Here is a 21,626-nt window from a genome sequence, read left to right as displayed (position 1 = left end):
TGGAGGAGTGGGGGGGAATGGAGGAGTGGGGGGGGAATGGAGGAGTGGGGGGGGAATGGAGGAGTGGGGGGGGAATGGAGGAGTGGGGGGGGAATGGAGGAGTGGGGGGGGAATGGAGGAGTGGGGGGGAATGGAGGAGTGGGGGGGGAATGGAGGAGTGGGGGGGGAATGGAGGAGTGGGGGGGAATGGAGGAGTGGGGGGATGGGGGGGGGGAATGGAGGAGTGGGGGGGGGAATGGAGGAGTGGGGGGGGAATGGAGGAGTGGGGGGGGAATGGAGGAGTGGGGGGGGAATGGAGGAGGGGGCGTGGAACAGGCTAGAGGGACAGCAATAGGTGGAGATTGACAAAGATGTTGTTGACAAAGAGAAAGGGAATGTAAATGATGGTGAGAATGACTAAGAAGGGTGAAGAGATCAGAATGTGTTAATTGCAGAACGGAGGTAAGCGGTGTCTTGGAACAGGGAACAGATGGCCCGGTGGATATCTGCGACGTCTTTGTCTAAGCTCCAGTTATGGCTGGCGCTCGATCTAGCCCCCCACCGTATAAATCTCATCCTATTTCCAGTCCTCTCAAACTTTGACAAAGAGCCATCCAGAGTGGAAACCTTGACCGGGATTCTCCCGCAATTGGCAGGACAGCCCGACGCCGGCACTAAGAGCAGCAAAAACTACTCTGGCGTCAGGCCACCCAGAGGTTACAGAATCCTCTGCACTTCCGGGGGCTAGGCCTGTGCCGGCGCGGTTGTCACCACGTAAACCGGCACAGAAGGGCCACCATGTAATGGTGCATGCACAGAACCGCCAGCATGTTTCCTGTGCAAGCGCAGGGGGAAAGAGTGCCCCCACAGCAGAGGCCTGCCCGCAGATCGGTGGGCCCTGATCACGCGCACCCCCCCCCCCCCCCCCCCCAACCCAACCACCACCACCACCACAAGGACTCTGCTAGCCACCCTCCAAGTCAGGGCCAGCCAGGATGGACCATGTCTATTTCACACCAGGGACTGGCCGAAAACGGGCGGCCACTCGGGGCCCGGATAATTGCCGGGGGTGCCCGGCGAGGTGTGATTTCCACCCCCCCGAAATCCCGCCCCTAAGCTCCAGTCCCCTCTCTCCACCGATGCTGTCAGACCTGCTGGGATTTTCCAGCATTTTTGTTTCAGATTTCCGGCGCCCGCAGTGATTTGCTTTCATCACTCCCGGGCTCTGTGGATTATCAGTCAGTCAGGGGGTCTTGACCAGCCGCGGACAGGCTACCTTGTCCATGCCTGGGCCGGAGGCCGCAGCCCAGGAAACTCTGGACGCCGCTGCCCTGCGCGAGCGCCACTCGAAGCAAGTCTCGCGAGAGGCGGCGAGCAGGCGCCTGTCAACACTCGGCCGTTTGTTTTGCGGCGGCGTCGAGGGGGCGGCTGGTGGCGGACAGGCCTCCCCTACCCCCTCTACCCACCCTCACTTCTAAACCCTTCCCGGTGAGTTAAATAACCCGGACACGGTCAGTCATTCGGCGCTCTTCAAGGCCTGTCAGCTCTCATTATCTGCCGCCGGGTCTATTTGCGGGCGGGGGGCTGGAGAGCGGAATCGCGGCGTCGGTTTGAAGCCCGGAGCGGCGGTTGACGAAGCTCGAGCGAGCTCCGCCCGTCCATCCGCAAGGTCCCGCCTTCTCCAAATCCCCTCCTTCCGATTGGTCTTAAACGTCACAGGCTTTCGTCAGAGCCGGAACCGTGCGCGTCGATAGGGCCATGCCCCTGTCAATCAGCCGGGGCGGTTGCGTTTCCGCCTCGGTGGTGGTGCTGCTGATTTCTGACCACTTGACAACTTGATGTGGACGATCTGATCAGAAGCGGACGGGGGTAGCAGGTAACTCATGTTTTCACACCTACAGATTGGAAAACAAACCCACCTTGCCAATGTTATTCCTTCGGCGTGCTGGTACGAGAGAGAGAGAGAGAGAGAGAGGGGGGGGCGGCGGCGGGTCTGAAGTGGACGTGATAAGTCAGCGTTTGTTCGCGGCAAAGTGTCATCTTGTTGCGGGCACGATCGGGGCGAGAGGTTGGTCGATCGCCGCCTGGGCTGGCTGAACGTGTGTGGTCTGTCCATAATGAGGACGGCAGCGTTTGTCCTTGGGTGGCCCTGCGGACAGGGCCTCCTTTGACTGTACTCTAGGCGTTTAAATGTGGGATTACACACACACACACATCAGTTCACTTTAGTTTTTTCAGCCTCGCCCCGCTCGGCGAGACGCTCCGCTTTAAGCCTCGTACGTGACCCCCCCCCCCCCCGTGTCGAGCGACATGCCACTCGGGTGTACATTTAATCTTGTGTTCTGTGTTGCGTTCGGTGTCTTTTGGCGTCAAAGAGCCAGTCGTGTTCGTATGCGTAAAATGATCAACACCCCTTACCACAGCGAATAAACTTCCTTCAGCTGACATCGCATAGTCGACATAGTGTAAATCTTGCAGCGTTTTCTTTTCTGGTTGGAAGTCTTGTTGGTTGCTGCGAGGTCACCTGAATTCAAACCTGCTTTCAGTCGGCACATATTATAACAGTTGATTGATTCCTCTTTTTCTTCTATTCCCTTCTCTTATTACGTGTTACTGCCTTTCTGGATATGCATTTGAGACTCTCGTGAGCAATAATATATAGTTACAGCAGTATAAACTTGAGATTTCACACTTGAAAGCACCGCTGTAAAGACTCTGTAACTCGAATCTTTGTAACTTACCTTCCGAAGGGATGAATACCTCTTGTGTTACAATATTAACCAAGCAGAGCATTAAGTCAGTTGTACTTCTGGTAAATTGACAGAGCTCGAACATATCAATAATTCAGCCAAGACTTGGTGTTGTGTGGTTCAGAATTCTTGTTCCAGACCTAACCTATTGGAAGAACAACGTTTGTAATTTTACTTTTGGGTGTTTGCATTCAAATGAACACTTTTATGAATCTAACATTGAGTTTTCCTGACTTCCAGATAAAACGAATAATACCTCGTCCAGGGCAGCCCAAAATGCTTTACACCCAATGAAGGAAGTATGAAGTTTGTAGTGTTTGAAGTTTGTTGTCATGTGGCAGGCAAGTTGTGCACAGCAAGCTCCCATAAACATCAGTGTTATAGTGACTAGATCATCTGTTTGATGATGCTGTGTGAGAGATCAATATTGGCCAGGTGACTGGAGATAATGGGGGCGATTCTTCGAGTGCCAGGCTGGAGATTTGCCGCAACCGCGCCGCGACGCCGGCGCGCGATTCTCCGAGGTGTGGGGTGCTGGAATCGGCGGGGCCGTCGATTCTCCGGCCCAGATGGGCCAAGCGGCCGCGCTGATATGACAGAGTCTTGCCGGCGGGAACTCTGCGCGAATGAGCGTGAAGCGGCCTGTTGGGGGGAGGAAGGGGGGGGGGGGGAGGGCTGGGGGCTCCTTCACCGGGGGAGGGGGGCCTCCGATGGGGTCTGGCCCGCAGGTCGCCCCCCGGGCCTACTTTCCTCAACCGGCCCCTGAACACCGACGCCATGTTGGTCGGGGCCGACGCGCTAAAGAAGACCCCTGCACATGCGCAGGTTGGCGCGGCCCAACTGCACGTGCGTGGGTTGGCGCGGCACCCATTTGGTACTGCGAAAGGAGGCTGGAGCGGCATGAACCGCTCCAGCGCCGTGCTGGCCCGTCGTACCCGGGCCCAGTTCGCGCCAACGTGAAACGTGACACCGTTCATAGCGGCGCAAACACTTGGGCTCCATATTGGAGAATCGCCCCCAATAACTTCCCTGCTCTTCTTCAAAATAGTGCCATGGGATTTTTTTTTACATCCACTTGAGAGAGCAGATGGGGCTTGCTTTAACCTCTCATCTGATAGACTGGGGAGGATTTCCCAGCCATACTCACCAGTGGATCTTTCAGTCCTGTTGTCAATGAACCCCTGCCATGTGTTTCCTGGTGGCATGGGGTGGATTCAATAGGAAATCCCATTGATAATGGCGGGACCAGAAGGTCCTGCTGCTGATCAATGCCGGCTTGCCTCCTGCCACTGAGAAACACACTGCGGAAAATCTCCAAATATCTCCCAACAGTGCAACGCATTTACAGTACATCACTGAATTGCCAACCTATTGTGCTCAAGCCTTCTGACTCCAGCAAACATTTACGCATCACTGCCATAGAGGTCATATATCCAAATTGGTACAGGTCTGTAGGTGAAGAAATGTTTTGGCTCAAATTTATCTAGTATGTGAAAAAGGAAGAGAGTAGCTAAATGAACTTTGGTCCCTTGGAGGATAAGACTGGGAAATTAATAGTAGGAAACAGTGGTGACTTCAAACAGGTATTTTGTATTTCTCTTTATGGTGGATGTCGCAAAAAGCATCCCAAGAATAGTAGAAGATCAAAGGATAAAGGGGAGGGGGAGAGGAACTTAAACAGTCGTTTAATTAATTACTAGGACAACTAATGGGATGAAATAATTCAGTTCAGTGAAGTGCCAAGAGAAATTGCTTTGCTCTTTAATGCAGAGCAGATTTTAAAAAATATTGAAAATCGCAAAGTTTTGATAAAGTATGTCAGGTGGCAGAAGAGTCCATGATGAGAAAATTCAGACTTGCTGGAATTGACAAAGGAACCAGAGGCAATCTGAAAGAAATATTTTTGTTGCAGTGAATTGTTATCATGTGGAATGTACTGCCTTAAAAATGAAAGCAGATTCAATGATAACTTTTTCAAAAGGAATTCTATTAGTACTTGAAGAGAAAACATTTGCAGGGTTTCAGAGCCAGTACAAACATAATTGATACTTTATTAATTGCCATTTTCCTTATTCAGATGAATAGTTCATAACCTCAGTGAATAGCTAAGTTAATATAATTATAACAAGCACACAAACAGTTCAGGGCATTTTCTAAACATGATTGGATAATCTGTAGTATGATGTTTGAGTTGCAAATTTGACTTATAGAGATTTCTGGCTCTTAAAGAAAAATGTTTGAGAGAAATGCATCATGGCAGTTGAAGATTCATTCGTCCCATGGAACTGTTATCTGGTGACCATGCTAATGAGGTGGAAAATAATGAGTCCTAGCTACTGCAAACCAGCTGTGTGTGGATGTAGTTATTCCTGCTTTGGAATCGAAATAGCCAGATTTGAGTAAAACCGAACAGAAAATTTCCAATAGTGCAAAAATGTACAGACAGCTGTGAAGAAAATATGCTCTGTGCACAGTGCTACAGTCAAACAGCTTCAGCAAACATGTGACTTGGGAAGCAAGGAGTTGAGAAAGTAACAAAAAGCTGCTTCTACCTTCTTCAAATACTGTAAATTTACTACATTGTTCTGGAGGTTAAAACCAAATTTTGACAATCCAAGATTTTCTAGATTATTTAGCTAGATTTGTTTCATTATCCAAAATAATGTATGAATACAAAACCTTCCTGACCATTGGTTTTGGCAAAAGATTTTTTTTCTGCATTATTTTTACTTAAGTCAACTGTGTCAAGTGTATCCTCTCTCCCTGAATAATTGCATTCCTCCTTCATCCATGCAATGTGGATATGACTGGCTAGGTAGGAAGGCGGTGGCATAGTGTCACTGGACCAAGATAATCCAGACACCCAGGTTCAAGATATGGGGACCTGGGTTTTAATCTTGCCATGGTAGATGGTGAAATTTGAATTCAATAAAAATCTGGAATTAAATGTCTAATGATGATCATGAAGCCATTGTTGATTGCCATAAAAAAAACCATCTGGTTCACTAATGTCATTTAGGGAAGGAAGTTTGCCATCCTTACCTGGTCTGGCCTACATGTGACTCCAGATCCACAGCAATGTGGTTGACTCTTAAATGGCGCAGCAAGTCACAAGGGCGGCAATAAATGCTAGCCTTGCCAGCACCGTTTACGGAGTGTTTGCAAGGGTTGTGGGCATCGCTGACAAGGGTTGCCATCCCTAATTGTCCTTTTTTTTTAATACACGTTTTATTGAGTTATTTTTGGTATAGTGACAACAAAATAAACAATATACATGAAACCATAAACATAGTGGAAAAGCCATTTACCTCTCGTACAGGTCCCACCTTATTGACCCTCTTCTCTAATCTAAACCCCCCCCCCCCCCCCCCCCCAATCTGCTGACAATTAACTTCTCGCAAAGAAGTCGACGAACGGTTGCCACTTCCGGGACAACCCTAACAGTGACCCTCTCAAGGCGAACTTGATTTTCTCCAAACAGAGAAAGCTAGCCATGTACGATAGCCAGGTCTCCGACTTTGGGGGCTTTGAGTCCCTCCATGCTGATAATATCTGTCTCTGGGCTACCAGGGAAGCAAAGGCCAGACGCCTGCCTCTTTCTCTTCCTGGATTCCCGGATCTTCTGACACCCCGAAAATCGCCACCTCTGGACTCAGCGCCACACTTGTTTTTAACACCGTGGACATGACGTCCGCAAACCCCAGCCAAAATCCCCGAAGCTTTTGACATGTCCAAAACATGTGGATATGGTTTGCCGGTCCTCCCGCACATTTTGCGCACTTGTCCTCAACCCCAAAGAATCTACTCTTCCGGGCCACTGTCACGTGAGCCCGGTGAACAACCTTAAATTGTATCAGGCTGAGTCTGGCACATGTTGCGGACGAGTTGACTCTACTCAACGTGCCTGCCCATAGACCATCCTCTATCTCACTTCCCAGCTCCTCCTCCCACTTGCGTTTCAGCTCCTCGGTCTGTGTCTCCTCCGACCCCACAAGCTCCTTATAAATGTCCGAGATGCTCCCTTCTCCTACCCACCCTCTGGAAACTACCCTGTCCTGAATCCCCCTTAGCGGTAGGAGTGGGAAGGTTGACACCTGTTTACGAAGGAAGTCCTGCACCTGCTGATACCTGAATTCTTTTCCCCTCGCCAACCCAAACTTTTCCTCCAATGCCCTCATACTCGGAAAGCTCCCCTCTATGAACATATCCCCATTCTGTCAGTCCCCACTCTCCGCCATAACCGGAAGGCCCCGTGCATACTCCCCGGGGCAAACCGATGATTATCACAGATTGGGGCCCAGACCGATGCTCCTACATGCCGCCTCCACTGGCCCCAAACACTCAGGGCCGCTACCACCACTGCACTGGTGGAGTACCCTGCCGGCGGGAATGGCAGCGGTGTAGTTACCAACGCCCCCAAACTGGTGCCCTTACATGAAGCCGCCTCCATGCGCACCTATGCCGACCCCATCCCCACCACCCACTTCCTGATCATGGCTATATTAGCCGCCCATAATAGTTGCTAAAATTTGGCAGCGCCAGCCCGCCCTCTCCCTGACTCCGCTCAAGCATTACCGTCCTTACTCGCGGGGTCTTGCCCACCCAGACAAAGCCCCTCCAAGAAGTGCCTCATCCCTCCGGCCCCGCAGGGGGTTCCAACCTGTAAAGCCTGCTGTAGAGATCCCTAAACGCCTTATTCGCCCCTACTGAATCACCAACCAGGTTCCCACATCCGTCCTTTACTTTCCCTATCACCCTAGCTGCCTCCCTCTTCCTAAGCTGTTGTGCAAGCATTCTGCTGGCCTTCTCTCCATGTTCATAGACCGCCCCCCTTGCTTTTCTCAGCTGCTCCACCGCCCTCCCTGTGGTCCGAAAGCTAAACGCCACCTGTAACCTCCGCCGTTCCCTTAAAAGCCTTGCCTCTGGGATCTTCGCATACCTCCTATCAATCTGTAGTATCTCCTTTATCAGCCGGTCCGTCTCTGCCCTGTCCACCTTCTCCCGATGGGCCTGGATTGAGATCAGCTGCCCGCTGAGCACCGCCTTCAGTGCTTCCCTCACCACCGCTGCTGAAATTTTCCCCGTGTCATTGACTAGCAGGTAGCTCTGAATACATTTCCTCAGCCGCTCGCACACCCCTTCATCCGCCAAAAGTCCCACATCCAACTTCCAGTGCGGGCGCTGATTACTATCTTTACTAACCTGCAGGTCAACCCAATGCGGAGCATGGTCTGAGATTGTAATCGTCGAGTGCCCCGTGTCCACCATTCCAGCCAAAAAGGCCCTGCTCGAAATAAAGAAATCAATTCGGGAGTACACTTATGCACATGCGAGTAGAAGGAGAACTCCTTCACCCTCGGCTGCCCAAACCTCCATGGATCCACCCCCCCTTCAGCTCCATGAACCCTTTTAGTTCCTTTGTCATTGCTGGCATCCTGCCCATTTTTGAGCCTGACCGGTCCAAGCCAGGGTCCATAACTGTGTTGAAGTCCCCTCCCATGACGAACCTGTGCGAGTCCAGGTCCGGTATCTTCCCCAGCAACCTCTTTATAAACTCCATCATCCCAATTTGGCGTTTCCACATTTACTAATACCACCTGCACCCCCTCCAGTTTTCCACTAACCATAATGTACCGACCTCCCACGTCGTAGACTATTCTACCCGCCTCAAACACCACCCGCTTATTGATCAGGATCACGACCCCTCTAGTCTTTAAATCTAATCCCGAGTGAAAGACCTGACTGACCCAACCTTTCCTCAGTCTAACCTGGTCCGTTACTCTAAGGTGCGTCTCCTGCAACATTACCACATCTGTCTTCAATCCCCTAAGGTGCGTGAATACATGTGCCCTTTTGACCGGCCCATTTAACCCTTGAACATTCCAGATGATCAGCCAAGTTGGGGGGTTCATTACCGCCTCCGCCGATCGGCCATCCCCCTTTTTAGGCCCGCTTCCAGCCTGTGCTCCGTGCCTCCACCGGTCCATCCCCAGGCAGCCCCTGCCCCCAACCTCCTCTCTGTCCCTCAGCTCAAGTCCCTCCTTCGTCAGCAGAACATTCGCTCCCCCCCCAGTAACAACACCCTGTGACCCAACCCCTTTACTAAACCAAACATATGCACACCCCCCACTGTGCTTCCGAGAGCTAGCTCGCTCAGCTAGCTTGGTGGCCCCCATCCCCGGCGCCATATAGTCTCCCACTTATTGTTCCCCTCCCCCTCTCATACAAACAAACTCCAGCATCAAACAATCCCTACACAATTACCCAACAGAAAAAACATCAAGATCAAAACAAGCACACCTCCATCCCCCAACAGTGCAAATGAAAACCTTAACTCACTCCTCACTCAGCTCTACCGCTGGTTCCAAACCAATGCAAATGGCATCACAAACATCTTCCATGAAACGCAAAACGAGAATCTTTTTACAAAAACAGAGAAACAAAAAGAAAAAAAAACAAAAACGTTGCAGCCAAGTTCAAAAGTTGTCAATCCATCACCAGCCCTTTTTCACAAAGTCCAACGCGTCCTCGGGCGACTCGAAGTAGAAGTGCTGATCCTCATGCATGACCCAGCAACGGGCTGGGTATAACAGTCCAAACTTCACCTTTTTCTTAAAAAGGATTGACCTGATCTGGTTGAAGCCTGCTTTCCTCCTGGCCACCTCTACACTCAGGTCCTGGTAAACCCGCAGGATGCTATTGCCCATTTACAGCTCCGTGTCTGCTTGGCCCACTGTAGAATGCGCTCCTTATCCGAGAACCTGTGGAGTCTCACCACCATTACCCTCGGGTTGGGGGGGTGGGGGGGGGGGGGTCGGTCTCCCATTTGCGGCTTCCTCACGAGTGCTCTGTGAGCCCTATCCACCTCCAGGGGCTGGGAGAATGCCCCATCCCCCAGCAGCTTCACAAACATGTCTGCAATGTATGCCCCAGCCTCCGTTCCTTTGGACCCCTCCGGGAGTCCGATGATTCTTGGGTTCTGTCAGCGGGACCTATTTTCAAGGTCCTCCACCTTCTCCAGGAGCTTCTTCTGCTGGTCCCTCAGCATTCCCACCTCCACCGCAGTCTGATGTTCCTCCTGCTCAGCCAGCGCCTTCTCCGCCTTCTGGATCGCCCGATCTTGGGCGTCCAATCTATGCTCCGACCGCTCAATCGACTCTTTTATCGTGTCCAAGCAGTCCCGTTTCTGCGTAGCAAAGCCTTCCTGAATGACTTGCATCAGCTGCTCCATAGACTGCTGGGTCAACAAGCCAGAGGTCCGAACCTCCGCCATGCTGTGTCTTGTTGCAGCTACAGCCCAAGCCTTCTCTTTTTTGTTTCTGCCCTAACAAACACTTCTAGACCTTCTCTCCATGCACCGAAGTGGGAATTCAGTAAACAATTGCCACTAACATCCGTTTTACAATTCAAGTCCAGTAGACAAACGGGGGAAAGGTCCAAAGGTCCGACCAGAGCGGGAGCCACCAAATGTGCGACTTACTCCTCCATAGCCGCCACTGGCCATTCCTAATTGTCCTTGAGCTGAGTGGCTAGCTAGGCCACTGTAGAGGTCACTGGAGTTACATGTAGGCCAGATTGAGTAGGGATGGCAGATTTCCTTCCTGAAAGAACATTAGTGCATGAACCTGATGGGTTTTAACAATAATGATGATAGTTGTCACATTCCAGTTTTTCATTAATTAAATTTAAATTCCGCCAGCTGCCATGGTGAGTTTGGAACCCTTGTCCCCTGAGCATTAGCCTGGGAAACTGGAATACTAATCTATGGCACTACTGAAAGACCATTGATTTCTGTTTGATAGGACTTTGCTGATGGTTTGACAGATTAGCCAAAAGTAATTGTAGGAAATTTTAATACCACTTGAAGGTTCACCAGTTGACTTTCAGGGGTATGTCAAACCTTTAGATAATATTTCTTGGGATTCCATCTTATGCTGAGATGAAAATCTTTTGTGTAGAAACTGGGTCTTGATCCTAGTATATCTAACTATTAATTGCAACAGATTGCAATCGAAGATAAATATAGGAGGCGTGTTCCATCAGATGCAAGATGCCCTGGTGAAATTCGGGAAACAAGTGAAAACCTTTGTTTTGTATTACCTTGGCTTTTGATTATAAGTAATTTTGATCGAGTAGAATAGATAGGCTGGAAGAAACCTCTTGCAAATTGTTTGTTATTGACCAGAATATACATCCTAGTTCACGATCATGGTCCTGAAAACATTAGGCAAGCCTTTATAAATGTAACCATTCATGATGAATTACTCTGCTACATATAACAAGGTTGTCTGCTTATAAAATTGTAGAATACCTAAAGTGCAGAAGGAGGCCATTCGGTCCATTGGGTCTGCACCGACCTTCTGAAAGAGCAACCTCCACAGAACCACTCCCCCGCCCCATCCCCATAACCCCACCTAACCATTAGATATTAAGGGGCAATTTAGAATGGCCAATCCACCTAACTTGCACATCTTTGGGCTGTGGGAGGAAACTGGAGCACCCGGAGGAAATCCATGCAGACACTGGGAGAATGTGCAAACTCCAGATAGACAATGACCCAAGGCCAGAATCGAACCAGGATCCCTGGTGCTGTGAGGCAGAAGTGTTAGCCACTGTGCCATCCCCGCCCATTTCTAAAGTATTTTACAATTTTGCTGCAAAGGGAGAATTTCCACCAGGATCACTTGAGAGTTGAAGATTTTGGGCAAGATGATTGAATGCCTTACTTTAGAAAGAGGCATATAAACACTTAGCTGTCAGTTTATCAGAAGACTGAAAATAAAGTATGCAATAGAAACAATTAGACTAGATCAAAGTAATTTTTAGGATGTAATGTGATCCAGACAAAATTCTTGTAGTAAATCTCTGGCAGCTACAATCAGAAAAAAAATTGGGGAGTGGGTACTGTGTTCACATGAAGGGTAGATCACTGACATATGGCCTGAGAATGCTCTTCCAAAACTCCAGAATAATGAATTTAATATATTAATGCTTCAAGTTGAATATCTATAGTGAGAACAATAATTTGTGATTCAAATTTTGGATTCATTTTTTTAAAAAACTATCTTGTTACAGGGGTATCTCATATCTGTAACTTTTCTATTGCTGAAAATGCAGATACAAACATTTATTTGTTTATGAGCAAGATGCATTTTTTCATCTGTCATTTTAATCAATGGGTACACACTCCAGTATTTTGAAGTAGAGCATTGAAGCTATTGACCATGCTTAATATTGGCTTATGCTGTTTGTCATGGTGAGTGAGTGGACAAAATGATGGAAATTAGTTGTGAGGCTATGGAATTTATTTCTAGAATTAGTTGAGTCAAAACCTGCTGATAATATTCAAGATTAGGTTGGATTGGTGGATGAGAAAAAGGGGCTGAAAGGAAATGGGAATGTGGTGGGTAGATGTGATGAAAACAATATCTTGCATGAAGGATAAATGTCAATCTGGACTTGTTGGGTCAGATGGCCTGTTTTTAAAAAATATTGTAACTTCTATAACTTTTCAGAAATATAGTTCCAAACAATTTAATTCACCTAGTTTGTCAAATGGCTACGGTTTGAGTCCAGGCTGGCAGAAAGTAATGAAATGCAGGTTTATCGGGTTAGATTTATGGCACTTTAACCATTCTCTAGGAATGCGAATTAGGGCAACTTTGAAAAAAGGACATTTAACAAGAAAGCGATCTAGTTTAATATGTCCATCAGTTTCGACTGTTACCTAAATAGCATTTTAAAGTTAAATATGCAACTGAAACCTGATGGGTTGAAACTATTTACTGTGGAATTCAGACTCTCTGCTGAAAACTAGTCGTAATGTGCGTGTTAAATTTCACAGGCAGCTCCATTGGTAAATTTTGTTTTGAGGTGTGAAGCTGACTTCCAGACCACAAGATTCTAGATATGATATATAATAAGTACTAGTTTAACTGATAGAACTATGGAGCAATAGAAGTGTCATAGTTGGTTTAGGAGTGGGGAGGGAAAATCAACCAATATTAATCATTACTCGGTGACACCTCCTCAAAAGATTGGCTGATAGGGAGAAAATTGAGACAAGCTTTCCATAATCAAATAACATTAATGACCACTGCTGGTTCATTAATGAAGAATTTCAGGATGAGCTGAATTGTTCTGAAATCATTGAAAAGTCAGCAGATCTTGTGTAGGTAAAAGAAAACATAAATCTCCACCACTTTTTGCTAACCTGGATTCAAGCCGTGACCATTTAATTAATCAAGTAGATGAATTATAATGTTTCGAAATTCAAGTAATTAACACTTGGAAAAGACCAAAAAGGCATATTTCATGAAAAGCAAGAACAAACTTCACGTTAATGAAACAGCGTGTATTAATAAAGACTCCACATTGAACTTCACATTGTTGTCACTGATCTAGCTTGCTTGAGGTATTTTTGGCACAAAATGTTAACATTTGACGTCAGTCATTTTCGCATTGGTCGGAAGAGAGAATTAAATAGGATCGCAATAGCTTATGACGTTTTCTATTTTCTTGACTTGTGTAATGTAACAGAAATTATTATCAAAATGCATCTGTTTTGTTTAATTTTTTAAATATAAATTTAGAGTAATCAATTCAATTTTTCCAATTAAGAGGCAATTTAGCGTGTTCAGCCCACCTATTTTGCACATCTTTGTGTTGTGGGGGCGAAACCCACGCAAACACGGGGAGAATGTGCAAACTCCACACGGACAGTGACCCAGAGCCGGGATCGAACCTGGGACCTCGGCACCATGAGACTGCAGTGCTACTATTGCGCTGCCGTGCTGCCCCGCATCTGTTTTATAATGTAACTTCAGAATACATTGCACAGTACAGATGTATGTATCCAATTCTATTCCATTGCCATGTAAAAGCTCAATCTTTAATTGGCTAAGCCCACATTGCATACCAATCAAGTTCTTCCATGGAATCTTTACAGTGCAGAAGGATGCTACTCGGCCCATCAAGTCTGCACTGACCCTCCGATGGAACACTCTACCTATGCCCATTCCCCTGCCCTATTCCCGTAAACTTCTGCATTGATCATGGCTAATCCATCTAGCTTGCACATCTTTGGACTGTGGGGAGGCGGAAATTGGAGCATCTGGACGAAACCCACACGGACATGGGGAGAACGTGGAAATTCCACACACAGTCAGCGAAGGCTGCAATCGAACCCAGGTCCCTGGCGCTGTGAGCAACCACTGTGCCGCAGCTGTGGCTTTGCACATAAGATTTAAGGCCAGATTTTTTTTTCTTATTCGTTTATGGGATCTGGGTGTTGCTGGCTGGGCCTGCATTTTATTGCCCTTGAAGTGAGTGGCTTATTCGGCCATTTCAGATGGCATTTTAAGAGTTAACCATATTTCTATGGGTCTGGAGTTGCATGTAGGCCAGACTGGGTAAGGGTGGCATATTTCCTTCCCTGAAGGACATTAATGAGCCAGGTGAGGTTTTACGACAATCAATAATGATCATCATTAAACGTAATTCCACATTTTTATTAAATTCTAATTTGGCGGGATTTGAACCCGGGTCCCCAGAGCATTACCCCGGGTCTCTGGATTATTAGTCCAGTGACAAAGCTCTCTGTCACCACCTCCGGTGGATGCAGTATTTTGATGGTTGAGTTGGGGAAATAATTGGATCAGGTATAATTGCATTTCCATGATAGTTGAACAAACTATGATAAATTGGGAACAGAGCCATAGAGCTAGTTAGAGCACAGGAATTACTTGGCAGCACAGGATGAGAAGCACCGTGCTGTAAGAGAAGGTTCTATAATACTACCACTGCAAAGATGGTATAATTAAACCAGGACTGGTTGGCATAGACAGTTCTCATCATTAATGTGTTGAAAACACATTGAAAAAACATTGACTGGTCGTGTGCACAAACATTAAACTTTTGAAATATATAAATAATCTGCGACACAAAGGAAGATATAGAAAGTATGTCTCCTGTGTCAATGTTCAAGGGAAGTCAGGACTAACTATAGTCTTCAAGTGAAGCAGTCTTAAGAGTGTGGGAAATAATTTGACTAGGGCACGTAGAAGTAATTCATTTCCCATCTCAAAAATTATACATTTAGTAAATATGTTTTGTATCTTCCATTTATAGATGATACACCTATATACTGGAAACTGACCGTGTAGATTTCTGCCACTGGTGGTAGAATTGCAGTGCCTCCATTGAAGGTAATTACATCATAATCTATATAGATGGTTTCCAGCATGCATATCAACATAATTTATAATGGGAAAGCGATGGGATGTATACATAATTTTAAGTCATATGTGTACAATGATCTGCAAGTCTGCAGAAGTTCATTATGATTGTTGCTTTTAAAGATAGTACAAGTTAACTGTGACTGAGGGAAAATCATCTATTTTCTTGTAGTTGATTAGGAAACTTTGTGTGGGAATTATGCGTGCTAGAAGGCATTACGTAGACAGCATTGGTGTTTCTTTGCTCTTGATTACATATTTTGACTTCTCAACTATTGTGCCATGTTACATGACCTGTAACCCAGATAGTGTTTTTAGTTGTTGAGCTATCTAGGCAAATTCATAGCATGCCACAGGATCAAATAGCTAGCTGTAACTGCATCTGATCTGCATGTCGTATTTGGGGCATTCAATAAATGCTTGAAAATTCTTTGGAGTTGAGTAACTTAGATGTTAGTCCCTGTGAGATGTGTGTGCATTCCCATGTTCAACAAATAGAAAACCCTGTAGGTCTACGTTTTGTCAATAATTTGACTTGCAGATTTGTTTTACATACAAATGAATTTCCACAAGACATCTGGCAGACAAAAAAATACTACAATTAATTTGAAGCTGGCAACTACAGCATACTCCCGTACAATCTACAATTCTCCTTTTCTGAATAGTTTGGTGTTTTCTTAGCTTTTAAGCAAGTAGAACAAGCATCCACAGATACCCAGTCCTTTACGTCACTTAACATGGAAATTCTTCAGTAGTGTGTGCCAGTTGTGATTGAGCAACTATTGTTGGTATTTGTACCATGTGAAAATTAAATTAATACCAGAAGGTCATTTTAAGAATATAAACATTCTTAGAACTGAGTTACTACTGTCAACAACTTATTGAACTTCTGTTAAATATGAACCGGCTTTATTTTGATTAGGTTAACTTTGAAATATTTAAATTAATTATACCTGGCTTTAAGTTATTTTTCAGATGTTAATCCAGAGTTTTCTAAATGACTATGGTAAATATTCTGGCTAAATTACTTGTTCTTTTTGCAAGAAGAAAATTGAAACTTTCTAATATTTTGGGACTTGCCAGCAAACTCTTATTGTAGCTTTTCCAGGTGAAGTAATGCTCTATTTCTGCATGCTGAAGCAGTTCACACTAATCTGTGCAGTGAATAAGATTGACATTGTACCAACTTTTGGGAGGCATTTTCAGTCCACATTTGCCGTCAGAGAATGGCGACATGGGTGGAAAACATGGCAAGGCCTCCTACCCCCCTCCCCAACTGAACCTCAAAGCGTCACGTTGGTGAGGTTTACAACAGCCAATTCAAAATGTGAATCAGTCAAGGAGATTCCTCTGGGGCACAAAGGTAATAGCCCCCGGAGGGAGAGGAACATGCAAGGCATGCCCCTTGGCACAGGTTGGCACTGATGTGAGGGGAAGGGAGCCCAATGATTGCGAGGATGGTGGGGGGGAGAGGTCAAATTGTGTGAGTGGGGTGGGTGGTCACACACACCGATAATTGATTAGGGTGGTGAAGGGGAGGAGTTGACTTCAGTTCTGATTGGAGAGCTCTTAAAGATGGCACTCTGATTTCTGTATAGTCAGCCTTGTCAGTTCCATCTGTCCCTGCCCTGACAGAGTGACAGTGTAAATCCCACACATTTTTCTTTTCTCCAGAAAGGTTCATGATCTGGAGTGAAAACTGGACTCTGTAGCTGGAGAGCTACATTCTGATTTTCAGTCAGAACCTGACAGTTTGAAAAAATATGGTAAGATTCTGACCCTAGTGTTTTCAGAACATTTAGCCTTGTAGGAGTTGAATCAGAGGCTAATTTTGCTTGTAACTTTGTTTGTGTCCTGTTTGAATTAAGTTGTTTGTGCAAGAATTTAAATACAAATGAATTGATGTGTTACTTTACGCAAGGTAAGTACAGTATTTTTGAATTGTATTGCTTTTGTTTCTTCTTTGACACCCAAATCTTCCCCTCCACCACTTCTCTTGGCTGTTCCCCTGTCACTTTGATGTTAGCCTCCTAGTCTGACATCTGTAATATCACCAGCCTGCTGCTAATATTATCATCTGTAGACTCCAAATACTCTCTTAGCTGACTGCCTGTTCTCCACCTGCCTTAAGTTTCATTTCATCCAAAGCTGTCTATATTCTATCCTGCACTGAGTCCTATTACCTTGGATCTTGCTGATCTACTTTGGCTTCCAATTCCCTAATGGCTCCAGGTTATCATTCTCATGCTTAAATCCATTCATTAAATTGACCCTTCCCATCTCTAATAATGTCCAACCTAAGTACACTTATTCATCCAATTCTGCCTTTGTGTATCGCTACTTCTTTTGTCCCACTGTTGGTGGCTATCCATGAACATGTGGATTTTTAAAAGGATCAGGCCATTTGGCCCCTTGAGCCTGTTCCACTATTCCAATAAGATAATGGCTGATTTGATTGTGGCCTGATTCCATGTTCCTACTTGCCCTTGATAACCTTTCACTCCCTTGTTAATACAAACATATGCTCCTAAGTTCTGGAATTCCCTATCTGAATCACTGCCTCTCCATAGATCATGGAAACAGGCCCTTCGGCCCAACTTGTCCATGCCATCCAGTTTTTAACCACTAAGCTAGTATGAATGGCCTGCATTTGCCCATATCCCTCTATACCCTGGTAATACAGTGGTTAGCACTGTTCCTTCACAACACAAGGAGCCCAGGTTTGATTCCTGGCTTGGGTCACTGTGCAGAGTCTGCACGTATTTCCCGTGTCTGCGTGGGTTTTCTCCCACAAGTGCCGAAAGACGTGCTGTTGGGTGAATTGGACATTCTGAATTCTCCTTCCATGTACCCTAACAGGCACGGAATGTGGTGACAAGGGTATTTTCACAGTAACTTCATTGCAGTGTTAATGTAAGCCTACTTGTGACACAAATAAAGATTACTATTATTATTACCCATCTTAACCATTTAACTGTCCAAATACTTTTTAAAAGACAAAATTGTTCCTGCCTCTACTACTGCCTCTGGCAGCTTGTTCCAAATGCTCACCACCCTCTGTGTGGGGGAAAAACTGCCCCTCTGGACCCCTTTCTATCTCTCTCCTCTCACCTTAAACCTGTACCCTCTAGTTTTAGACTCTCCTACCTTTGGGAAAAGATGTTGACTATCTATCTTATCTAAACTCCTCATTATTTTATAGACCTCTATAAGATCACCCCTAAGCCGTCCTACGCTCCATGGGAAATGAAATGCCAATCCTCCAGGCTCTCCTTATAACTCAAGCCATCAAGTAGCATCCTAGTAAATCTTTTCTGCACTCTTTATAGTTTAATAATATCCTTTCTATAATAGGGTGATCAGATCTGTACACAGTATTTGAAGTGTGGCCGTACTAATGCCTTGCACAATTTCAGCAAGACGTCCCAACTCTTAGAACATAGAACATAGAACAGTACAGCACAGAACAGGCCCTTCGGCCCTCGATGTTGTGCCGAGCAATGATCACCCTACTCAAACCCACGTATCCACCCTATACCCGTAACCCAACAACCCCACCCCCTTAACCTTACTTTTTAGGACACTACGGGCAATTTAGCATGGCTAATCTACCTAACCCGCACATCTTTGGACTGTGGGAGGAAACCGGAGCACCCGGAGGAAACCCACGCACACACGGGGAGGACGTGCAGACTCCGCACAGACAGTGACCCAGCCGGGAACTGAACCTGGGACCCTGGAGCTGTGAAGCATTTATGCTAACCACCATGCTACCACGCTGCCCATCTTGTATTCAGTGTTCTGACCAATGAAACCAAGCATGCCGAATGCCTTCTTCACCACCCTGTCCACCTGTGACTGCACTTTCATGGAGCTATGAACCTGTACTAGATCTCTTTGTTCTATAACTCTCCCCAACACCCTACCATTAACTGAGTAGGTCCTTCCCCGATTCGATTTACCAAAATACATCACCTCACATTTATCTAAATTAAAGTCCATCTGCCATTCATCGGCCCACAAGCTGAATTGATCAAGGTCCCGTTGCAATCCTAGATAACCTTCTTCACTGTCCACTATGCCACAAATCTTAGTGTCATCTGCAAACTTACTAACCATGCATCCTAAATTCTCATCCAAATCATTAATATAAATAACCAGTAACAGTCAACCCAGCACTGATCCCTGAGGCACACCGCTGGTCACTGGCCAACAGTTTAAAAATCACCCCTCTACAATCACCCTTTCTTTGTCTTCTGTCGTCAAGCCAATTTTGTATCCAATTGGCTACCCCACCCTGGATCCCGTGAGATTTAACCTTATGCAACAACCTACCATGTGGTACCTTGTCCAAGGCCTTACTGAAGCCCATGTAGACAATGTTGACTGCACTGTTCTCATCTACCTTCTTGGTCACCCCTTCAAAAAACTCAATCAAATTTGTGAGACATGATTTTCCACTCACAAAGCAATGCTGACTGTCCCCAATCGGTCCCTGCCTCTCTAAATGCCTCTCGATCCTGTCTGTCAGGATCAACAACTTACCCATTAGGCTCACCGGTCTGTAGTTTCCAGGCTTTTCTCTGTGGGCCTTCTCAAACAAAGGCGTGCATTTTCTCCATAGCTATTTTAAAACTAATGGAATTATGATCACTGGTCCTGAAGTGATCCTTTACTAACACTTCTGTCACCTGCCTTTCCTTATTTCCCAAGAGGAGATCAAGTTTTGCTCCCTCTCTAGTCGGGCCATCCACATAGTGAGTGAGAAATTCCTTCATACACTCAGCAAATTTCTCTTCACTAAGCTCCTAATGCTATAGCTGGCCCAGTCAATGTTGGGAAAGTTAAAGGCCCCAACTATTACCTCCCTATTTTGCTTGCAGCTATCTGTTATCTCTTTACATTTTTGCTCTTCAATTTCCCACTGACTATTTAATAGTAATAATAATCGCTTATCATGAGTAGGCTTCAATTAAGCTACCGGGAAAAGCCCCTAGTCGCCACATTCCGGTGCCTGTTCGGGGAGGCCGGTACAGGAATTGAATCCACGCTGCTCGCATTGTCCTGCATTACATAGATTTACATAGAATTTACAGTGCAGAAGGAGGCCATTCGGCCCATTGAGTCTGCACCGGCTCTTGGAAAGAGCACCCTACCCCCTACCCAAGGTCAACACCTCCACCCTATCCGCATAACCCAGTAACCCCACCCAACACTAAGGGCAATTTATCATGGCCAATCCACCTAACCCGCACATCTTTGGACTGTGGGAGGAAACCGGAGCACCCGGAGGAAACCCACGCACACACGGGGAGGATGTGCAGACTCCGCACAGACAGTGACCCAAGCCGGAATCGAACCTGGGACCCTGGAGCTGTGAAGCGATTGTGCTATCCACAATGCTACCGTGCTGCCACTATTGCCACTATTACAAGCCAGCTATTGAACCCACTGTGCTAAACCAGCCTCTCGGGGCCTGTAGTATAATCCTATCAAAGTGATCACTCCCTTTCAGTTCTACCCATATAGACTCAGTTGGCGAACCTTGGATATATCCACTCTCCATACTGCCCCTTGGATATATCCACTCTTCATACTGCCGTGATATTCTCCCTAATCAAAAACACAGCTCTCCCTCCTCTCGTACCTCCTATTCTATCTTTCCTATAGCATCTGTACCCTGGAACATTGAGTTGCCAGACCTGCCCCTCCCGTAGCCATGTTTCAGTAATAGCTATAATATCCCAGTCCCATGTACCTGTTAAGGAATGGGTTAAGAGTCATTCCAATTAGATGTCTCATTGATGTTAAGTGTCCAATAATTGACACTGATATGTAAAGAGGCTGCAGGTGATCTTTGTGGGCATGTGATGTGCTGATTGAATTTTGTACAGAGATGTGTTCAAGGAGAACAAAGGTGTTTGTAAAAAGGAGCAGAATTCTTGAATCTTTACTCAACAGTAGCTGGAAGCTAACAGTACCCATCCATGCCCAGAGTTCATCTACCTTGCCCGCCAGCCTCTTGCATTGAAATTAATGCAGTTTAATCTAAACTTCCCTTGCTCTCTGCCTTGCTTTCTCAGACCATCTGTCCGGTTATGTTCTGTCCGGTTATGTTTTGTACACACTCCCTGTGTTTTATTTCTCTTAGCCTTACTGGACCCATTCACTGAGTTCTCCACAGACTCTGCATTGTGGCCTTTTTGACTTTAGACTTTGGTTTCTCTGCCTTTTGCTTTTCCCCTTGCTGCATTTTGTTTCTGGCCCCACTTTACTTCTCTCCGACTTTGAACGGTTTTCATCCCCTGCTTTAGCACACAGGGCTAAATCGCTGGCTTTTAAAGCAGACCAAGGAAGGCCAGCAGCACGGTTCAATTCCCATATCAGCCTCCCCGAACAGGTGCCGGAATGTGGTGACTAGGGGCTTTTCACAGTAACTTCATTTGAAGCCTACTTGTGACAATAAGCGATTTTCATTTTTCATTTCAATTGGGTTTGGTAGCTGAACATTGGAGGATATAGATGCTTCAGGAGAGATAGAGGGGGATGTAAAAGGGGTGGGGGAGTAGCATTACTGGTTAAGGAGAATATTATGGCCGTACTGCAGGAGGACACTTCGGAAGGCTCATACAATGAGGCAATCTGGGTAGAGCTCAGAGAT

General features: G+C 46.2%; 1 protein-coding gene across 5 annotated transcripts in view; it reads left to right on the top strand.

Moving 5' to 3' along the window:
- The first annotated feature begins 1,350 nt into the window (after positions 1-1,350).
- osbpl2b (oxysterol binding protein-like 2b) overlaps positions 1,351-21,626 on the top strand; it is a 132,603-nt gene continuing 112,327 nt past the window's right edge. For 2 of the 5 annotated variants that reach the window (XM_038803522.1, XM_038803526.1), the window contains exons 1-2: positions 1,638-1,855; positions 14,859-14,935. The gene's annotated coding sequence lies outside the window, so the exon portion shown is untranslated. Of the gene's footprint in view, positions 1,468-1,637; positions 1,856-14,858; positions 14,936-21,626 lie in introns of those variants that run through there. The other 3 variants (XM_038803524.1, XM_038803528.1, XM_038803527.1) reach the window with 3 other exon arrangements.

The sequence above is a fragment of the Scyliorhinus canicula genome, chromosome 7 (assembly GCF_902713615.1).
Source record: "Scyliorhinus canicula chromosome 7, sScyCan1.1, whole genome shotgun sequence".
NCBI lineage: Eukaryota > Metazoa > Chordata > Chondrichthyes > Carcharhiniformes > Scyliorhinidae > Scyliorhinus > Scyliorhinus canicula.
Note: the sequence above shows the minus strand (reverse complement) of the source record. Positions and strands in the feature narration are given on the sequence as shown.